General features: G+C 36.3%; 1 protein-coding gene across 8 annotated transcripts in view; it reads left to right on the top strand.

Moving 5' to 3' along the window:
• Positions 1–20,012, top strand: part of VPS13B (vacuolar protein sorting 13 homolog B) — an 859,202-nt gene that overhangs the window by 726,723 nt on the left and 112,467 nt on the right. The window lies entirely within an intron of this gene.

The following is a 20,012-nucleotide window of genomic DNA, read 5'->3' as shown; positions in this document are numbered from 1 at the left end:
ATCATTTTACCCACATTATCAGTGCCAACAAAAATTAACAATAATTTCTTAATATCATATTATACTCAGTCTATATTTTTCCCCTGTTGTCTCACAAATCTGTGTTTAGATTTGGTTTATTTGAATTAGGATCCCACTGAGGTCCACACATTATATTAGTTGATATGTTTCTTAAGTCTCATTTAATCTATAAGAATCCCCTTTTATCCCCCTTATGCCGTTTACTTATTGAAGAAATTGGATTATTTGGCCTGTAAATTTTCCCACTTTCTGGATTGTGGCCCACCCTGTCTTTATAGTATTGTTTAACATGTTTCTCTGTCCCCCATATTTTCTGTAATCTAGTCACCTTACAGAAGTTTGATTAGATTTGAATTGGATTTTTTGGAAAGAACACTTCTCAGTTGATAGAAGAATATTCCTCCTACTGCATCACAACAAGAGGCAAGAGATGTCTGCTTATTTCACTTTCAGCAATGTTAAAATTGATCAGGTAGTATTAGTCAGGCCCATCATTTATAAAGTCCCCCATGAATCTTTTACACGTGGTTTTAGCATCCATTGATGTGTACTATGGTTTGTCAGCAATTTCCCCAATCCACAGAATTTAAATTCATTTAAATTCCTCCACTAGGAGGGAGGAGGCATCCTGCATTTGTTGAGCAAGTCCTGTGTGCCAAAAATTCTGCTTAACAGTTTACCTACATTCTGTGCTTTGCTCTTCCCAAATCTTGCACATTCCATACATCACAATAATTTAATAGGAAAGAAAACTGTGAATAGAGAGATTAATCTGTTCAAGATCATGTATCTAGTAAGTGAGCCCAGTTCTGCAGGTTTGGAGGGTTGTTTTTATGAAAAATTAACCTGGAAAATATTAATTCTCATTTATATGTAGAAATGGGTAAAATAGATTAAAAGTAAACACCAAACTGAATGGAATCAACAACATCTGTAGCATTTGTTTTATTATCAATAAAGCAATGCTAATATTATACATGCTTAGTACTTCCCTTGCCCCAATTCTGGACCATTGGAGCCCGGCAAATAATTTATTTCAGTGATAAATATCCCTTTAGTAAACCAAAAATGTAAGATGTATGGTAGTTCTTTTTATAGAACACCATGATGTCCACCAAATAACATTTTTATGAAATGAAAAACTGTATCACAAAGCATTTTCTATAAGTCTGTAAGCATCATTTGTTTTCATGGTTTGGAGTTAGTCTTGTTCAGAGCAGCAAGCTGATGTCTATATAACCTCCCAAAGTCCTTTTCAGTCCTGTGATTCTCACACTAATGAATTCAAACAGAAAAGGATTATTGGGCCAGAACTTGGAGTATCTTCAGAGCCAGAATGTAGGAAAAGTTACAAAATACAGATGTCTGTCAGGGATGGGATCCAAAGAGAAAAGCAGGCCAGAAGTTAGAAATAGATATGTTATTGTACAAAAAAAAAAAAAAGAAAGTTTTGATTTTGGCTTTTAACCGGAAAATTTTTAAAAATATTCAGATAAAGCTATTAAACTATAGTATCCAGTTGAGAGACAGTGAAGTCCTCTCTATATAAGGATATGTAGTTGAAAAAAATTCATAATTCTTTACATTCAAGTGAATACAGACCAGCTCTCGGTTCTTCAGACCTGTGCCAGATTATACCTTTTAGAGAATCTGTAATCTTATATTTTTCATTCAGAAGTAAAATCATTCTGATGCCCTTTGGAATTGTCAGTGTTGCATATCAAGAATTATTAATGGAAATAAAAACCTTTAAAATATTGTATAATTATGTGAGATACGGCAAAAATGTTTATACTTTTTAACCCAAAAATAAGTCATTATTTTTTATTGTTTTGTTGTTTATTGTTCTGTTGAGGCAGAAGCCTCTTAAATTAATGCCATTCATTTGAATTGCATACTAAACTTTGGAGAATTTGTTATATTAGGGAGATTTTGTTCTTTCTGAGGTTTTTTGTTTTGTTTTAACTTTTCTAAGAGCATTTTGTTTCAAAAATACTTTTTTTTTCTCTTGGGCAGCAGGGTCAGGAGAAGAGGATTAGAGTAGGAAACAGCTGAGAAGGTTCCTGATTGACTATTCTGTGTGGATGTAAGACCTAGTCTATGGGCACCACTGGTTTTTGGATCTGTGTTGTCGTTTATCCATCCATACTATTTCTTAGTTGTCTATTTTACATTTTTATCTTTGTAATCTTTCACGAATCTCAAGAGAAAAATTTGCTACCTATAATCTGTAATGTATCCCCTAAATAGCTAATTAAGTGTCTGTGGCTTTTATTCTACCCTATAATGTGTTATGAATTTAACTAAATTGTCTAAAAAGCACTCCCCAAACTCATCTTTTCCACATTACATTCTTTGTACCTGATGATCCACATAACAGGACACAGGTTACACCAAATAATAGTGGTCAGCGCAGCCAGAAATTCTATCTGCAAATTCCTGAATCAAAAGCCAGTCTTTCTAGCCCAGGAAATTTGCGTCTCTGTAGGTTTTTTAAGAGTTGATTTTGCAAGACTTAGAAAATTATAGATTCTTTGAGAGGCTTCCTTGTTCCCTTAGCCACCTGGAACCTAAAAACAACTAAATGAACAGATGTATGGTTTGATATGTTCAGTTGATATGTAAATAGACATATTTTCGAAAATCCTGTGGCTGATCTTATGGTAAATCAGGTGTGTATAATGTTAAGAGTGATTGGTGCTAAACTATTATATGTCATTATTTCAAGCAAATTTGACATGACAGTAGGAAAAAAGAATCATGATCAATATCAAAGACATTCATGTTTCCTTGTAATGGTATATGTCACATATGTGCTTGACTACTTTTTTTTGCATTCCACTTTGTGGATACAGGGTTGAAGTGGTCATTTAAGAATGACTGTGTTGAGAAAGTATATACTATAGTTTACTATATAAACATGAGTATAACTCATGTTTATCAGATGTGAACAAATATTTTGAAATTGCAAGTAGTTAGAAAAATTTATTTTTAATTTTATGGGTACATAGTAGATGTATATATTTATGAAGTCCATGAGATATTTTGATATAGTCATACAATGTATAATAATCACAACAGGGTAAATGCAGTATCCATCACCTCAAGCATTTATTTCTTTCTGTTATAAACATTCCAATTAGGCCAGGCACGGTGGCTCACACCTGTAATCTCAGCACTTTGGGAGGCCAAGGTGGGTGGATCACAAGGTCGGGAGATCAAGACCATCCTGGCTAACACAGTGAAACCCCGTCTCTACTAAAAATATTAAAAAATTAGCTGGGCGTGGTGGTGGGCACCTGTAGTCCCAGCTACTCAGGAGGCTGAGGCAGGAGAATGGTGTGAACCCAGGAGGTGGAGCTTGCAGTGAGTCGAGATGTGCCACTGCGCTCCAGCCTGGGCGACTCAATCTCAAAAAAAAAAAAAAAACACTTCCAATTATATTCTTTTAGTTATTTTTAAATGCACAGTAAATTATTGTTGACTGTAGTCACCCTGTTGTTCTATCAGACACTAGATCTTATTCATTCTAACTATATTTTTGTATCCCTTAACCATACCCACCTCCCTCCCCCTGCCCCACTACTCTTCCTAGCCTCTGGTAACCTTCCTTCTATTCTTTATCTCCATGAGTTCAATCATTTCAATTTTTAGCTCCCACTAATGAGTGAGAGCATGCAGATTTTGTCTTTCTGTGCCTGGCTTATTTCACTTAACATAATGTCCTCCAGTTCCATCTATGTTGTGGTAAATGACAGGATTTCATTCTTTTTTTATGACTGAGTAGTACTCCATTGTGTGTATGTACCACATTTTCTTTATCTGTTCATCTGTTGATGGAACTTGGGTTGCTTCCAAATCTTGGCTATTGTAAATAATGCTGCAATAAACATTAGAGTGCAGATATCTCTTTAAATATATGATTTCCTTTCTTTTTGGTATATTTAGTGGTGGGATTGCTGGATCATATGATAGTTCTATTTGTAGTTTTTTGAGGAACCTCCATACTGTTCTCCATAGTGGTTGTACTAATTTATATTCCCACTGACAGTGTACATGGGTACCCTTTTCCCTACACCCTCACCAGCATTTGTTATTGCCTGTGTTTTGGATAAATCCAAGTAGTTTAATGTGTCATGAACAAAACGTATTATACACATAAGGAAAAAGTAAGTTTCCTGATTTTTAAGTTTATATGCAAATACATGTTAATATCTTATCTATTTTTTAAAAGAGACTTCACAATGGTTTGCAACAATTACATTTTTATTTCCTGTCAGTGGATTTATGTGTGTTTGAAATGGTTTATATTTTATATGCATTTAGTTTTAATTAAATGGTATATATTTTATATTCATTCATGATGGAAGTATTTCTAAGGTAGAAAAGACCTTAAGTTGAACTCTGAAAATAGCAAACACGTTGTGGATATGTGTGAATTTATGTTACTTTTATATGTTTGTTTCTTGACCCTTCCTCCAGAAAGCCTTCCCCTGATATCCTCTGTCTCCAACCAGGTGGAAAAGTTACCCCACTTTAGAACACTGTATTACTCTTTCCCTGGGCCCGTTTATATTACTTCCTTCCACTTTGCTCTTCTTGAGAACAGAGTTTATATGATATTTATCTTTGATCTCCAGTGCCTAACATAGTACTTAGTGAGTGTTGACTATGACTTCATGAAAGCTTAAAATGAAATAGAAGAAGATTATCTTAATGTACTGAAAATGTAAAGCCCATAGTCTGGGCTTACATACTGTCATCATAATCTGTTGGGTGGACTATTAAAGCCTGTTGAATGAGCAGGCTGAAGACCAGGAGACCTTTGTAGCACTTCTGGAGAGGGTTTTGAACAAAGACATAGAAGCTGAAATGAGTGCTTATTCTACACAGGGCACCACTGAGGACAGGCAGGCAGTTACAGAGGTGCATAAGTTAGAGTTCTCTGTGCACAGATATGCACAGATAACATTAGATAGTGTTATTAAGTGCCATAAGAGTTTAAACCATACATGGGTGTTTTGGGAATTCAGAAATTACTTCTAATTTGGATGATTGGGGAGAGCTTTTTGTTTTGGTTTTTCTTTTTTGTCAGAGGTGTAGTGAGTAGTTTTGAAAGATGGACGAGATGTCAAGAAACTGATGGAGACAAACTGATGACAGCTAAAGGTCTATGTAGTGTGAAGTGGGATATTAGTTTGGGCAGAGAGGTAGGGGCCAGAATTGGGGCCTAATTCCTTAGGAATGTTGATGGAATTTGCACACAATTCCGTTTTGACCACACTGAGATTTATTCCCCTAGGACATTAATCCAGAATACCAGAGGTCAACTAAGATTACTAATTTTCAAAATTACACTGTACAGTCTGCCCCTTACTCAGGAGCTAATTATGCAGGCTTATTTTTTTTTTTTAGCTTTTCATGCTTTTTATTCTTTCTCCTTCCTGTTATCTGCCTATAAATTTTTATTTTCATCAGCACCTCCATCAGAGTCAAAATCATGAGTCTCTTGCCTACTTTTAATCAGCTCTACAGTGTGAAATTACAGACTTATATGAGAAGATGATCTCTTCCACTGATAGTCAAATTAACTCATTTAATTTAATTTGGACTATAAAGACATATTCAAATCTGCCAGAAAAGTATGGAATGAGTACCTGAGTAAAGAAAATGTATATATTTTTAAAACACACTTCAAATCACTTCTAGTAACCCCAGGTGCTTGACTATTTATTACTTGTTTGTAAATTCTGTGAAGTAACAAATCATGTCTGTCTGCTTTGCTGATCGTTGTATTCCTAATTTACACTGCTCGTGGAAACATTTAATAAATATTTGATAAATAGATTAAGTATACTTGATAGGCTAAAGCACATTTTTAAACATATATTTATACGTGTATGTAATATATGGGATACATATAAAATCACTTTCAGTAAAGTATAGACATTGTCAAGAATTGTGAAAAGTTAGTGTTTTACCTTATTTGCAAATCTCATGGATAGAAAACGTGAGAATGCCGGATCAGAAATGAAACATAGTTTGTTACCTAGAACAGAGTGTCTCCAGATGTGCTAGGTCCAAACCCTAAGTTTCTGAGGATGACCTGAAGAGGACCAGCTGATGTCTGCACACACAGGGAGTTGTATTATAGTAGAGGACCCTGATTTGGAGGACCTGGATATTTTATAATGGACAGTAAGCCTGCGTGCCCTTTTCTTTTTAGGGAGACAACTATCTGTCTTCATTGACTGTTTTTATATATTTATCCTTGAAAAAACAGTCTGGACTGGGTTTATGGCATGTGCCTGTAATCCCAGCTACTCAGGAGACTAAGGGAGGAGGATCGCTTGAGCCCGGGAGTTCAAAGCCAGCCTGGGCAAACATAGCAAGATTCCATGTCTAAAAAAATAAAAATAAATTTTAAATTTTAAAAATAGTAAAGGTAGTCTGGGGAAAAGGCAGGCAATGCCTTTACCTATAAGCTGTGTGGAAATGTGCTAGACCCATGGAGAACTATTCCCTAGTAGACATATACCCTAAAAGGCCTCTGTAAGGGCATTGCCTTTCATCTAATCAAGGGATCAGCAGCAAACTACAGCCTGTGGGCCAAATCTAGCCCACAACCTGTTTGTATAAATAAAATTTTATTGGAACATAGACACATATGCTCATTTACATATTGCTTATGTACTACAATAGTCAGAGTCAAGTGGTTGTAGAGTCAAGTAGTTGTAACAGAGACCATATGGCAAACAAAGCCTAAAGCATTTATTCTATAGCCCTTTACGGGAAAAGTTTACTGACCCTAGATCTAGCCTAAATATTTGACATATGATGTCTTTGTAAAATATGCTAACTGGACTTTTGTTCTAAAATATTTAAAAATTTTAAGTTATTCTCTAATCCTTATTGACTTCTTCACAATTACTGAGAGTTGCCTATCTGTACTATAGTTTTCACATTATCAAGAGTTATTAAGAACCTATTATCTACCTCTGAATGTAAAACTTTAAAATAAATTTTAAAAGAACCAACTATCAATGATTACTGTATTTTCACCTTTTTAGGTTTAAAATAATCACGTAACGAGTTATCACAGTGTGTTTGGTTTATGAGCATTGCTTATTTGTCAGTTTATATTTTTGAAAACCACCACAATCAAGTAACTGAAATATGGGAGTCAGTATGACAAGGTGAAAGAGCTTCCTGGGCTCTGGAATCTCCAGGAGTCCCGGCTCTGCAAGTAATTATCATTGAGATCCTTGACAGGTTTTTTTAACCTTCTGAGCTTTATTTTCTTGATCTGTAAAATGGATATACTCTTACTAACTTACAGAATTACCATTAAAATTGAATAATGTAAATCTTCACATGTAGTATGCACTTTATATATTAGTTCTCTTCCTAAAATATAAACTTTAAAAAGTAAATCTTATATTTATGTATCTCTTCAGAGTTGGAAAGAACTAAAGTAATCTTATTCTATCTTCCTAAATTTTTATGGGTAAGGAAACTAAGGCTTACATTGGTTAGGTGACTTTAACTCAAGGTGACAAAACTAGTTAAGAGTAAATTTAGATTAGAATTAAGCTCTCCCTGATTCCCAACTATTGTTATTTATAACAAATGATGTACATTTGACTGCGTTTGACACAAATAAGTAAAATATCTGAACAGTTAGAAATGAGACTAAAACATAATATGAGTTTAGAGTTTGTAGTCTCATTAAAAGACACCATAAACTAGTAAAGTTGCCCCTGCTCTGAGTTTTAACTCAGAAGTTCTGAGTATATTTTTATTATTTCTCTTTAAGGAAAAATATTTTTTTGAAAGATGTCATATTACGCACCTGCATTTGCTTGAAACCTGGTAGCTTGATAAATAGATAAGATAACTGGGTCATATGTTAAGTTTTTTGAAAAACCAACCCAAACATAGATTCTAATAAAAGAATGTTACACATTTCCTTTTAAAGTCTAAAAAGTATTTCTCAGGGCTCTTAAATTACCATATTCTGATACCAGGGGAAAATAAAATCTGGACTTAGAGTCTTGTTTGTACTTAGAGGGTTTTCCGGACAGGAAGGCAGTCTTGATGCAATGCAGTAAGCCACAATACCAGTGGGGCATTACAGGTGAAAACTCTGCAGCTGTACCCCTTCACCACAATGTATTACAACTGTATGCTGGAATATTTCCTGTACAAAAATAGGGTTTGGTTAACTTTGTTTCCCAAGAGTAGATCACATTAAAATGTTATAAAATCATGATTTCCTGCATTTGAATACTTGTGGTTTCTCAACTGGTTCCAATATTATAAGGGTTTTTTTTTTTTTTTTTTTTTTATGACTTCTATTAGTTGAAGATGTATAGAAACTTTTCTTTTCCTTCTTCAAAATCAACTAAAAAGCAGATACATATAAAAAGAAATAATATTATAAGCTAAAACTTTTGAGATTGCAAGACATTCGCCTTTTATCGCATTGTTGGTAGATTTTTAAATGAAATAGAAACTCAAAAACCAACTTCCATTATCAGACTACATTTTATTTTTATTTAGTAACTATTGAAAAATATCTCTACTCAATTTGCATTTGTTTTGAGTGAAGAATATGTGTCTTCTATTGTGAATTATAAATAACTGATTGTGAGAAATACTCTTTATGTTTAAAAGGACAGTTAAGCCCTAACACATTCATAAAGAGAAACCTCCCATTATTGTACAAAGGCAAAGCCGGTTTCTTAGCTTATTAAGATTTTGATGTTCATATTGTTCTCCATTTATCCCTATCTCTAGATAAAGACTGTCTCTTTCAGTCACTGAACATGTCTATTTCATGCCCAGACCTCACTTTCTATTTTTTAACTATCTACTTACTCTCCTTCAGTCATCAATTTAAAACTCTTTCACCTATCTACTTGTCTACTAATTTTCTAGTACTTTCCTCTTTGGGGAATATATTTGGTCTTATCACCATCTTAACATTGTATAAGTGCAGTATATACTTTTACCTTGTTAATGACATAAAATAGCTTTCTATAATCGAAATAAGAGTTTCACAACAATTACTCTTTCAAAAGTTACTAATTAGGAGCTTTCAAGGGCAAAAAGCCTCCCCCAATCCCCATGCCCCCACGCCCTGCCACAACACCTAGGGATGTATGTCAAAAATAATTAGAGACAATTGATTAGTTTTAAAGTTGCTTGAGGCAATGGGAAACAGTTGGGGTAAACAATAGGCTAACCAAAATGTTTGAAAGGAAAAACAGGAATGAGATGTCCATGGGGTTTTGAAAAGCTCCAACATATTCCTGAGAAACTATAAGTACATGCTCATGAATATGACTATGCACACCCCCATGCATAGTCGTACATGCTGGGGGAAGACCTGAGAAGGTCCTGTACTCTCATCTCTGTCTGTCCTTGAAGCTATGTGCAAGCAGTAAAGTGAAGGCTAAGGAGGAGTTGAAGGTGTGCACCAGAGGCAAAGAGCCCTTCAGCAAAGAATTGGAGGCTTACTCCTTCCAGACCTTTAAGGAAGTCTGTTTAATCATTAACTGACTACTACACTAACCAAGTAGAGACTTCACTAACCAAGTGGAGACTTCAGTGGCCACACAATGAAAATTACAAACTTTACAAAACTAGCTCATAGATATTACTAAACAACAACTACAATGTATAGCAAGGATAATAAACCCTGAGGAGGCTGGAGGCAGTGGCTCATGCCTATAATCCCAGCACTTTGGGAGGCTGAGGTGGGCAGATCACCTGAGGTCGGGAGTTCAAGACCAGCCTGGCCAACATGGTGAAACCCCATCTCTACTAAAAACACAAAAATTAGCTGGGTGTAGTGGTGCACACCTGTAATCCCAGCTACTCATGAGCCGGGAGGCAGAGGTTGCAGTGAGCCGAGATCATGCCACTACCCTCCAACCTGGGTGAAAGAGGGAGACTCCATCTCATAAATAAATAAATAAGCAAACCCTGGGGAAGGGAAAGGATCTAATTTTTAAAGTTTCCATTGTTTATTTATAATAATATAGTTAAAAATGTTATTTATTAATATTATAAAATCTTATATCATTAAAAATGCTATTTTCAAGAGAGTAGTATGAGATGGGCAAAGAAGTAAGAAAGTATAGCCCATATATGTTAAAAAAGCAATCAACAGAAATTGTCCCTGAGGAAGCCCAGATGTTGGACTTATTAGACAAATACCTTAAATCACCTATTTTAAATATATTCAAAGAACTAAAAAGGCCATGTCTAAAAAGGTTAAGTATAGGAATCATGTCTCACCAAATATAGAATATTAATAATGAGATAGAAATGAGAATGTTTAAAAACAAGTACAAATTCCAGAATTAAAAAGTGTAATAACTGAAGTGAAAAAAGAGGGGCTCAGCAACAAATTTAAGCATGAAGAAGAATGAATCAGTGATCTTGAAGTTAGGTCATTTTGAGATTATTGAGTCTGAAGAACAGAAAATAAAAAGAATGAAGAAAAATGGACAGAACTTCAGAGATCTGTGACACACCATCAGGTGTACCAAGATATGCATAAGGGAAGTCCCAGAAGGAGAGGAGAGAAAAGGGAAGAAAATATTTGAAGAATAATGGGTGAACACTTCCCAAATTTAATGACAAACATTTATCTATACATCTAAGAAACTTAATGAACTCTACGTTAAATAAACTCAAAAATATCCACACCTAGACACAAACTGTCAAAAGACAAAGAATATTGAAAGCAACAAAAGAGAAGCAACTCATCACATACACGGGATACTCTAAGATTAACTGCTGATTTCTCATCAAAAGCCATAGAAACCAGAAGACAGTGAGATGACATATTCAAAGTGCTGAAATAAAAAGACTACTAATGGGGAAAAAAAAACCTGCCAAATGAAGCAACTAAATGACTGGGATAAGTGGCAAAAATCAAAATGTATTCTCTGTTTATTGCTTCCTAAGAACCCACTTTAAAGAAAGTGGAACTGGAAATTGTAAATGACACCTTATGGAGTCTATCTTATTTAATCTAAAAATTATTAAAGAGCATAGGATTTACACCCAAAAAGTTTGCCACTTACTAAATGTGTAATCTTGAGCAGGTTACTTTACTTCACTGAGCGATATTTCACTCATTTGTAAAATGGGAATAATATTTTCCTCCCGAAAGTAGTGTGTAAGAAAAATCTGTAAATTTGTATCTTATAGAGGGCTATTCAAAAGGTAGTTTCTTCTACCACAGCTACCATCACTAACTGCTACTATCAAACCACAGATGATGGTATATATATAGCTGTTCTTCTGCTGTAATTACCCAACTTGGCACCCTGGGAAGTGTAGAAATATGGCGTGAAGAGTGATGAAGACAGTATCCTCTGCTGTAACCAAACTCTAACAACTAAGTCTAGAATGGAAGCTCTGGCTTTGTACTCACTAACCAGCCTTATACCATCAGCTACCCTGTTTTGTCATAGTTGAAGCTGACTGATAGGCTACATCAATTGCTAGATCTCTCCCCTCTACCTACCAACTCTATTAGGCTACATCAGTTGCTAGATCTCCCCCTCTCTACTTACCAGCTCTTTATTATGCACATATATACAGCAAAGACACTTCCTTTGTATCTTTTGCCTAGGTTGCTTAGTGGGACTGAGTGGAGAAAGGGGTGATGGCCCAGCTTCAGCAGCCCCTGCGCAAAGAAATCCATGAGGACAGATGGGCAGTCATAACCCTGCTAACAGTCTTGGCAGTACTATTAAGTAATAAAAACAAATTAAGTGCCAAAATATTCTTTGTACCAAAAATATTTTTAAATGGCCAACACACATGCAAATCTTCCCAAATTAGCCATCAAATGGAAACAAATTGTGGAATAACATTTTAAATGCAAAAATACATATGCTCTTACCAACTGGCAGATATACAACCTAAGATATATTCATATGCAAAGACCACATATGCTTAGAGTACAGTTTATTATGTATGGCTGGCTAATTTTTTAGGTCTTGTCAAATAATGGATAGGAAAACAAAATGTAATAAAAAATATATAGTCTTGACAGTCATTTGAAATGTACCATGTGTTACATGTGGAATGTTTTCCAGTGAAACCAATTTACTTGTTCCCACTTCCCATGACTTAGTGCTAGATATTCAGGCTTTCTAAACTATTTTTTTGGCAACCAAACTCTTGGAATAGTCATCTTTCCTTCAAGTTATTCAGTACAGGCATTAATAACAAATCCTTAGTTATAGATATTGTAACTGAAGATCATTCACGTCATCTCTTTCAAACCTAAAAGCACATAATAAAGTTATTTTACATAGATCACACAAAATAGAGCCCAGAGTTATTCCTTGAGAATAATTAATTGCTACCATATGAAGTTATAAGAACAATATGATCACATTAGGTTTTTAGCTTAATTATGTCACCACAAACCTAGAGATTAGTTGGGCAATGTCAACTTCTAACTGAAAGACAAGAGAGGATTAGTGAGTTAAGTTAATGCAAAGTTTGTTAAAAATTGGCATGAATGCAAAATAATTTGAATGGAAATACCAGTATATTAAACAAGATCTTTTTAGAATAAAAGACTGTTAAAGAAGGTAGCATTGTTATTTTTAAGAATACTAATCTGAGAACACATAGCATGTAAGCCAGGCCTCAAGAAATAGTAGTAGGTTACCTTTAGAACCACAGCCATTGTCTGTACTCCTCCTATATCAGATGTCAGTTCCACCACATGCTTCACTTCCTTCTTTTCTAGTCACCACCCAAACTACAAGATGCATTTCTTCCTGTCTAGATACGGTACCTACTCTTACCAACCTCCCTCTTCCTCAGCCTTCCATGCCCTTCCACTTTGCCCTCTGGATCATCTGCTCCTTGATTAGCGAACTCTCCACTAAACCTCCACTTGTTCTTCCAGCATCTCTTCTGTGCCATTACCTTGAATAAAATCTCGCTGTCCCCTGGAACCTAGTTCACCATTGCGACCCTCTGATGTGGAGGCTGTTCATTCTCTCATGTCCTTTTTATCTCAAGGCCAGGAGGGTAAGTGTTCTCCTTGCTCACCAATGCCACTGGCCTTTACTCTTTTACCCTCTTGTCAAGTCCCCTGGCTTCTCATTCTCTCTAATTATATTCTCCGCATCTCTCTTTGTTGTTGCCATCTACTAACTTTTTGGTTGTCCTCTCCCATTCTCACAAGTCCTTACCCCATGGCTGCCAGCCTTTTTCTTCACTGCCATAAATGACCCAGCCAAAACCCTACCTTGATCTCATATCTCTGGGAATCTTTTCCACTCCACTTAACTACTCGTTCCCATGCACAAGCCCTGGATCTTGTCATCATCCACAACTGCTATGACTCCTAAATCATTATTTCAGCATTTCAAGCTCCCTCACAGTCTTTCATAGCTCTCTGCCCTGCTTATTCAACAAACCTCACTACAGTTATTCATTAAACTATTCATTAAACTGTAGTTCTCTGATTTCTTCTTTTCATCAGCTCACCGTTTTCATATCCTCTTTTAACCAGTTTGCGTTCTTAGTTCATCATTTAAAATACCTTCTTACAAATAGGTATCCTAAACTTCATTGCCCTCTGTTTTTCCACTATACCCTCCTGACAAAAGGCTAGTGCTGAATAAACTGTAGCTGGGTATCAGCACAATTAACTCCCTCTTCCAGTCTCCAGAATTGCCAACCCCTTCTTCAGTATTTTTGCTGGGATGGCTCATTGGTACCTGCAACTCAAAATGGCTAAAAATGAACTTCTGATCTCTCCTGCTCTACCCACACATACTACATATCAGTCTTACCCATTCCAGTAAATGACATCAGCATCCATATGGCTGCTCAGGCTAGGAAACTGGGAGTTATTCTTGACACTTCCGTCTCACTTCTCAGCCAATCAATCAGTAAGACTTATTAATTGCCATGTCCCAAGAATCTCCTACATACCACTCTGTTGCCACCAACCATACTCTCAGCTATCAACATTTCTAGCTAGACCTCCTAATTGGTCTTGTTACATCCATGCTTACCTTTTTTTTTTCTTCTTTTCTTTTTTTTTTTTTTTTTGGAGGGGGGAGAAGGAGTCTCACTCTGTCATCCAGGCTGCAGTGCAGTGGCACAATCTCAGCTCACTTCCACCTCTGCTTCCGGGTTCAAGCAATTCTCATGCCTCAGCCTCCCGAGTAGCTGGGATTATAGATGCCCACCACCACACCTGGCTATTTTGTTTTATTTTTAGTAGAGATGGGGTTTCACCATCTTGGCAAGACTAGTCTTGAACTTATGACCTTGTGATCCACTTGCCTTGGTCTCCCGAAGTGCTGGGATTACAGGCATGAGGATTATAGGCCACTGCTCCTGGCCACTTGCCTCTTTTTAATCCATTGTCTATAGTATCCAAAATCTTTGAAAAATATGAATTTGATATCACTTGTTTGCTTTCAACCCTTCAAAGAAAATAAAGTCAAAAATCCTTAATTTGGCCTAAAAACAATACAGGTTGTATTACCCTTGTTTACAAGTGGGGGAACTGAGGCTCAGAGTCATTAAATAGGTTGCCCAAGGTCATAGAGCTGTGATTTAAGTGGTAGGGCCAAGATTTTATCCAAAATGTGACATCAATGACATTTTTTTTTTAGGATGGAGAAATAAGATAATGTAAAGATGATATCTATATGCTTTTAAAAGTAAATGTATGGTTCAATATATATTTGAATAAAATCATCTTTAAAATATTAATTATTGTCAGTGTTGTTTTTAGGTTTTGCTTCAATGTATTAAAGACAAATAGAGTTGGCCTTTTGTATCCATCACTTCTACATCAATGTATTCACCCAACCACCAATCAAAAATATTCAAGGAAAGAAAATTTTGTTTGTACTGCTCATTTACAGACTTATTTTTCTTGTCATTATTTCCTAAACAATACAGTATAACAACTATTTGCGTAGCATTTACATTGTATTAGGTATCATGAGGAATCTGGAGATTATTTAAAGTATACGGGAGGATGTACCTAGGTTATATGCAAATACTGCACCATTTTATATCAGGGACTTGCGCATTCATAGATTTTGGTATCCGTGGGTAGTCCCAGAACCAACCCCCCATGGATACTGAAGGATGATTATATATTCTTATAATGGGAAAAAAGAATAAGTATGTGACTTTTATAAATGTATAAAGGCATACAATTTAAATTTTTAATAGAGGTTTCATTTGGAGTGAATTTATTAATATGCCTTTGTTAACAGAGAAAAAATAGGGCACATAAAGGAAAATTCTGACACATAACTAACATACTTTGGTATGTATCTCCATAGTAGTTATCTATTGTTTTCTGAATTTTCAGAGTAGCTGAGAATATTCCAGCTGAAGTATGTAACTACAGAGCCAGCTTCACACAAGTTGTGAACTAAATAAAGTTTTTCTTTGGCATTCTTCCACATTTCTTATTTTAGGCTCCCACAAGCCCTTCCCTAAGCCCCACTGTTGGTACAGTCCACATTCGTTGCCCCTAGGCTACCTAATGGCTTCACACAGCGGTTCCCAGCTTGGACTGCCTTATATTATGGACCTACTCCAACCCTCACCTTGTACTTCAAAACTTACTGTTGCTTTTTCCTTAAGGTCCTACTCTGCCTTCCAGTGTGCCAGCTAATTTTTATAAGCTGTTATATATTAATTTTAATGCAGAATTTCAGGAGACAATGCCAGAAACAAGTATTTTTTGCATATTTTCTGTATAACCTCTCCACCAAAAAGATTATGTTGAACTTTACGTTCCATTGTTTGTATTACGAAAAACAATGGGTATATTAATATGCTTTTTCTTTTGGGGGGGATGATAGGCAGTTTTATATTCTTTGTTGTACTTGTGTTTATGCAACATTTTATAATAAACACATTTTTAAATTTTTATTTTTAGCATGAGTACATAATCATATATATTTATGGTATGGGACACATGTAAGGTTTTGATACAGACATAGAATAAATAAGATCTGATATTTGATAGCACAGCAAGGTGACTATATCATTAAATTATTAATATGCTTTTTCTCAACTCATTTGTTCTTCCCTGTCCACTGAGATTTTGTTGTTTGTTTGCTTGTGTGTGTGTGTGTTTTTTCTGTTTTTTTTTTTTTTTTTTTGAAACAGGGTCTCCATCTGTTGTCCAGGCTGGGTGCCATAGCACAATTATGGCTCACTGCAGCCTCGACCTCCTGGGGTCAAGCGATCCTCCCACCGCAGCCTCCCAAGTAACTGGGACCACAAGAACATGCCATCATGCCCAGCTAATTTTTTTTTTTTTTCCTGTAGAGACAGGGTCTTACCAAGTTGCCCGAGCTGATTTCAAACTCCTAGGCTCCAACAATCCTCCTGTCTCCACTTCCCAAAGTGCTGGAATTATAGGAATTAGCCACTGCAACTCGCCTCCACTGAGATTTTTATATGTCTCTGTAGGGATTTATACTCCAGTTACCATATCTCTTCCACCCTTGCTTGTTATGAGTGTCAAACCACAGGGCTGACTCACTGGCAGTCCAGAGAGTAGTTAAGCAAAGATGTATAATGATATATTTCTTTATCTCTGAAGTCATAGCATATATGGAGGGCCACACCTTAACAGGTATGTAGCAGAAAATAATATTGAACAGTGTTCTTGAACATCCAGATTCATAGTTTATTATTTTCTTCCCAGAAGTCCAATCCATTATTAAGAAATCTAATAATCAGAACTCTTACAACTTCCCTGATTCTAGTAACAACATACAAGCTTCCACAGTGTTCTTTGAGCATGAGAGGGGTAAATAATGGCTAATATTTCTTAAGATGTTACTCTGTGGTACTAAATAAAATGCTTTGTCTCATTTAATTTTTATGAAAATTCATGAATGTAGCTATATTCTCATCCCCTTTTTACATATATGGGAACTTGTGTTAGAAAAATTAATTTGGGACTGGCACAGTAGGTCACACCTACTATCCCAGCACTTTGGGAGGCCAAGGTAGGAGGATTGCTTGAGTCCAGGAGTTCGAAACTAGCCTGGGCAACACAGGGAGACCCTGTCTCTACAAAAAAATACAAAAATTAGTCAGGCATGGTGACACATGCCTGTGGTCCCAGCTACTCGGGAGACTGAAGTGGGAGGATTGCTTGGGCCAGGGAGGTCAAGGCTTCAGTGAGCTGTGATCACGCCACTTCACCCCAGCTTGGGCAACAGAGTGAGACCTTGTCTCAGAAAAGAAAAAGAAAAATTCATTTTCCCAAGAAAAAGTTAATGGAACTAGGATTTGAATCCCAACAGATCTGATCCAAAGTTCATGCTTTCAACTTCTATACCTCTTTGTGGAGAATCTTTCATGTGCCAGAGATGGTTTGAACCACCCAGTATGTGTACATTCATTCATTCATTCATGAATTATTCATTCATTTATTCAGCAACTCTTTTTGAACATTTGCTGTATTCACTTTCCCAGGTGCTGTGAAAATTCAAAGCTTAGCCAAATGGAAATCATTCCCTCAAGGAATGTGTCCACCAGAGAAGATGTCATGTACAGAAATAACTATAACATGAAGTATACAGTGATTAGCACTGTAAAAGACATTTCCATTTTTAAAAATTATTTGTGTTCAGAAAAGGGAAAGGATTTTTCCATCGGGGGAGGTGAAAAGGCTGAGATAGGTAGTGGTCGATTTGGTTATTGATTGATGTGAAGGATGTAAACATGAGACAGTGAGAAAGTAAGGGGTATAGAGGTATTTCAGGCTGAGAGAAAATACAGGAACAATAACCCAGAAAAAAGAAGTTAGAGAAAATTATGTCATGGAAAACAAGAAAAAAGAAAATTTCAAGAAATGGTGGCTAAAAGTGTAATGCCATGGATATGTCACTTAGCACTAACCAGAACGTGTGCTTCTGTTTCATGACATTTGCCCTCTTCTGCATATCCATTTTGTTCTCCCCTCTTCCTTCCAGCATCTCATCATATATGGATGCTCAAGTCACTGTTTAAAGAAAAGAAACTTAAGTATAGGTGGAGGTAATGTTTATTTCAACATTTATTCCTGTTAAAAGATTGAGAATTACTTACTTAGGAAACAAAGGTTAAGGAGCAATCTATTCATTAAAGAAGCTTTTTTGAGATCCCATTATGTTCTCAAAAGTGTGTTAGGTGCTAGGAATATTTTTTAAATAATGTGCCATTTCTGCCCTCAAGGATCTTAGAGTCTACTAAAGGAGACAAACATATAAATAAGTAATTACAAAATATAGTGAGTCCTATGTTAGAGTAGTATACTAGGTATAGATATGACACAGAGAGGCAATGATCAGTTCTGAGGATGGTAATTAGGAAATGCTTCCAAAAAAGGAAACACATCTGAGCCAGTCTTTTATTTTTCAAGACAAATAGAATTAACCCAAATGTTCTTATCCTAAACAAAATACTTTAATATTTCCTAAATGTCTTTTCTGTTAATACACAGAGATATTCTTTTTTTTTTTTTTTTTTTTTTTTTTTTTTGAGATGGAGTCTCCCTCCGTTGCCCAGGCTGGAGTGCAGTGGTGCAATCTTGGCTCATGGCAACCTCCACCTCCTGGGTTTAAGCAATTCTCCTGTCTCAGCCTCCTGAGTAGCTGGGACTACAGGCACCTGCCACCACACTCAGCTAATTTTTATATTTTTAGTAGAGATGCGGTTCCTCACCTTGTTGATCAGGCTGGTCTCGAACTCCTGACCTCAGGTGATCCACCCCCTTGGCCTCCCAAAGTGCTGGGATTACAGGCGTGAGCCACCACGCCTGGCATAGAGATATTCTTTATTCATTTTAACAGTTGTGTAGAAATACATTCTATAGATCTGCATGTTACATGTAACCAATCTATTGACAGATATTCGACTTGTTTCAACTTTTCTTATTAATAAACACAGTACTGAAGTACATACACACGTGTGTATATACGTATATATTGTATGCACACACTCTCTTGCGTTGGAATCTCTGTAAAACAAATTCTTAGAAGTATACTTCCTAGGGAAAAAAAAAGTTTTGGCTGGGCGTGGTGGCTCATGGTTGTAATCCTAGCACTTTGGGAGGCTGAAGCAGGTGGATCACCTGAGGTCAGGAGTTTGAGACCAGCCTGGCCAACATGGCGAAGCCCTTTCTCTACTAAAAATACAAAAATTAGCCAGGCATGATGGCGCCTGCCTATAATCCCAGCTACTCAGGAGGCTGAGGTAGAAGAATTGCTTGAACCCATGGGGCGGAGGTTGCAGTGAGCCGAGATCGTGCCACTTCAATCCAGCCTGGGTGAAAAAGCAAAACTCTGTCTCAAAAAAAAAAAAAAAAAAAAGTTGTTTTTTCTCATGCTTGTACGGTACTTAGACCTGTCAGTCTTCTTCAACTGAAAGGTTAGTAAATAAAATATTACATTATTGTTTTAATTTGAATCTCTTTGAGTATTGGTGAAGTTGAGTATCTTTTTATCTTTTTGTGTTTACTGGCTGGTTATATTTTTTCTTCTGTGATCTAATTGCTGTGAGGGTCTGGGATTTTACCCAGTGCAAGCTAGTAAGTTATCTTGTTAGTGTTTCATGGGTGCTGGCAGAAGGAATAAGACTGCTTGGCCAGAAGCAAAGAACTCTATTGCTTGTGGCATGGCAAGCAGCATGAGCATCATGTTTTCATTGGTTCCCCTTGTTCCCAAGTCCCACAGGCATGATGCAGAAGCGCCCCCAGGGGGATGCTCTGCTTGCAGTAGACGTTTGGCACAGTTGAGGAACTTGTAAAATCTGTCTTTTCTCTGTGATTATGTATCATTTTCTCATTGATTTGTAAGAGCCGTCTCCTATCAGAATGAATATTCCTTCACCTGTCATCGAATGTTACCTGTCTTATCCCAGTTGACTGTTTTAATTTTGATTTTGTCATGGGTTTCATGCCA

Source organism: Macaca thibetana, chromosome 8 (assembly GCF_024542745.1).
Source record: "Macaca thibetana thibetana isolate TM-01 chromosome 8, ASM2454274v1, whole genome shotgun sequence".
Classification (NCBI taxonomy): Eukaryota; Metazoa; Chordata; class Mammalia; order Primates; family Cercopithecidae; genus Macaca; species Macaca thibetana.
Note: the sequence above shows the minus strand (reverse complement) of the source record. Positions and strands in the feature narration are given on the sequence as shown.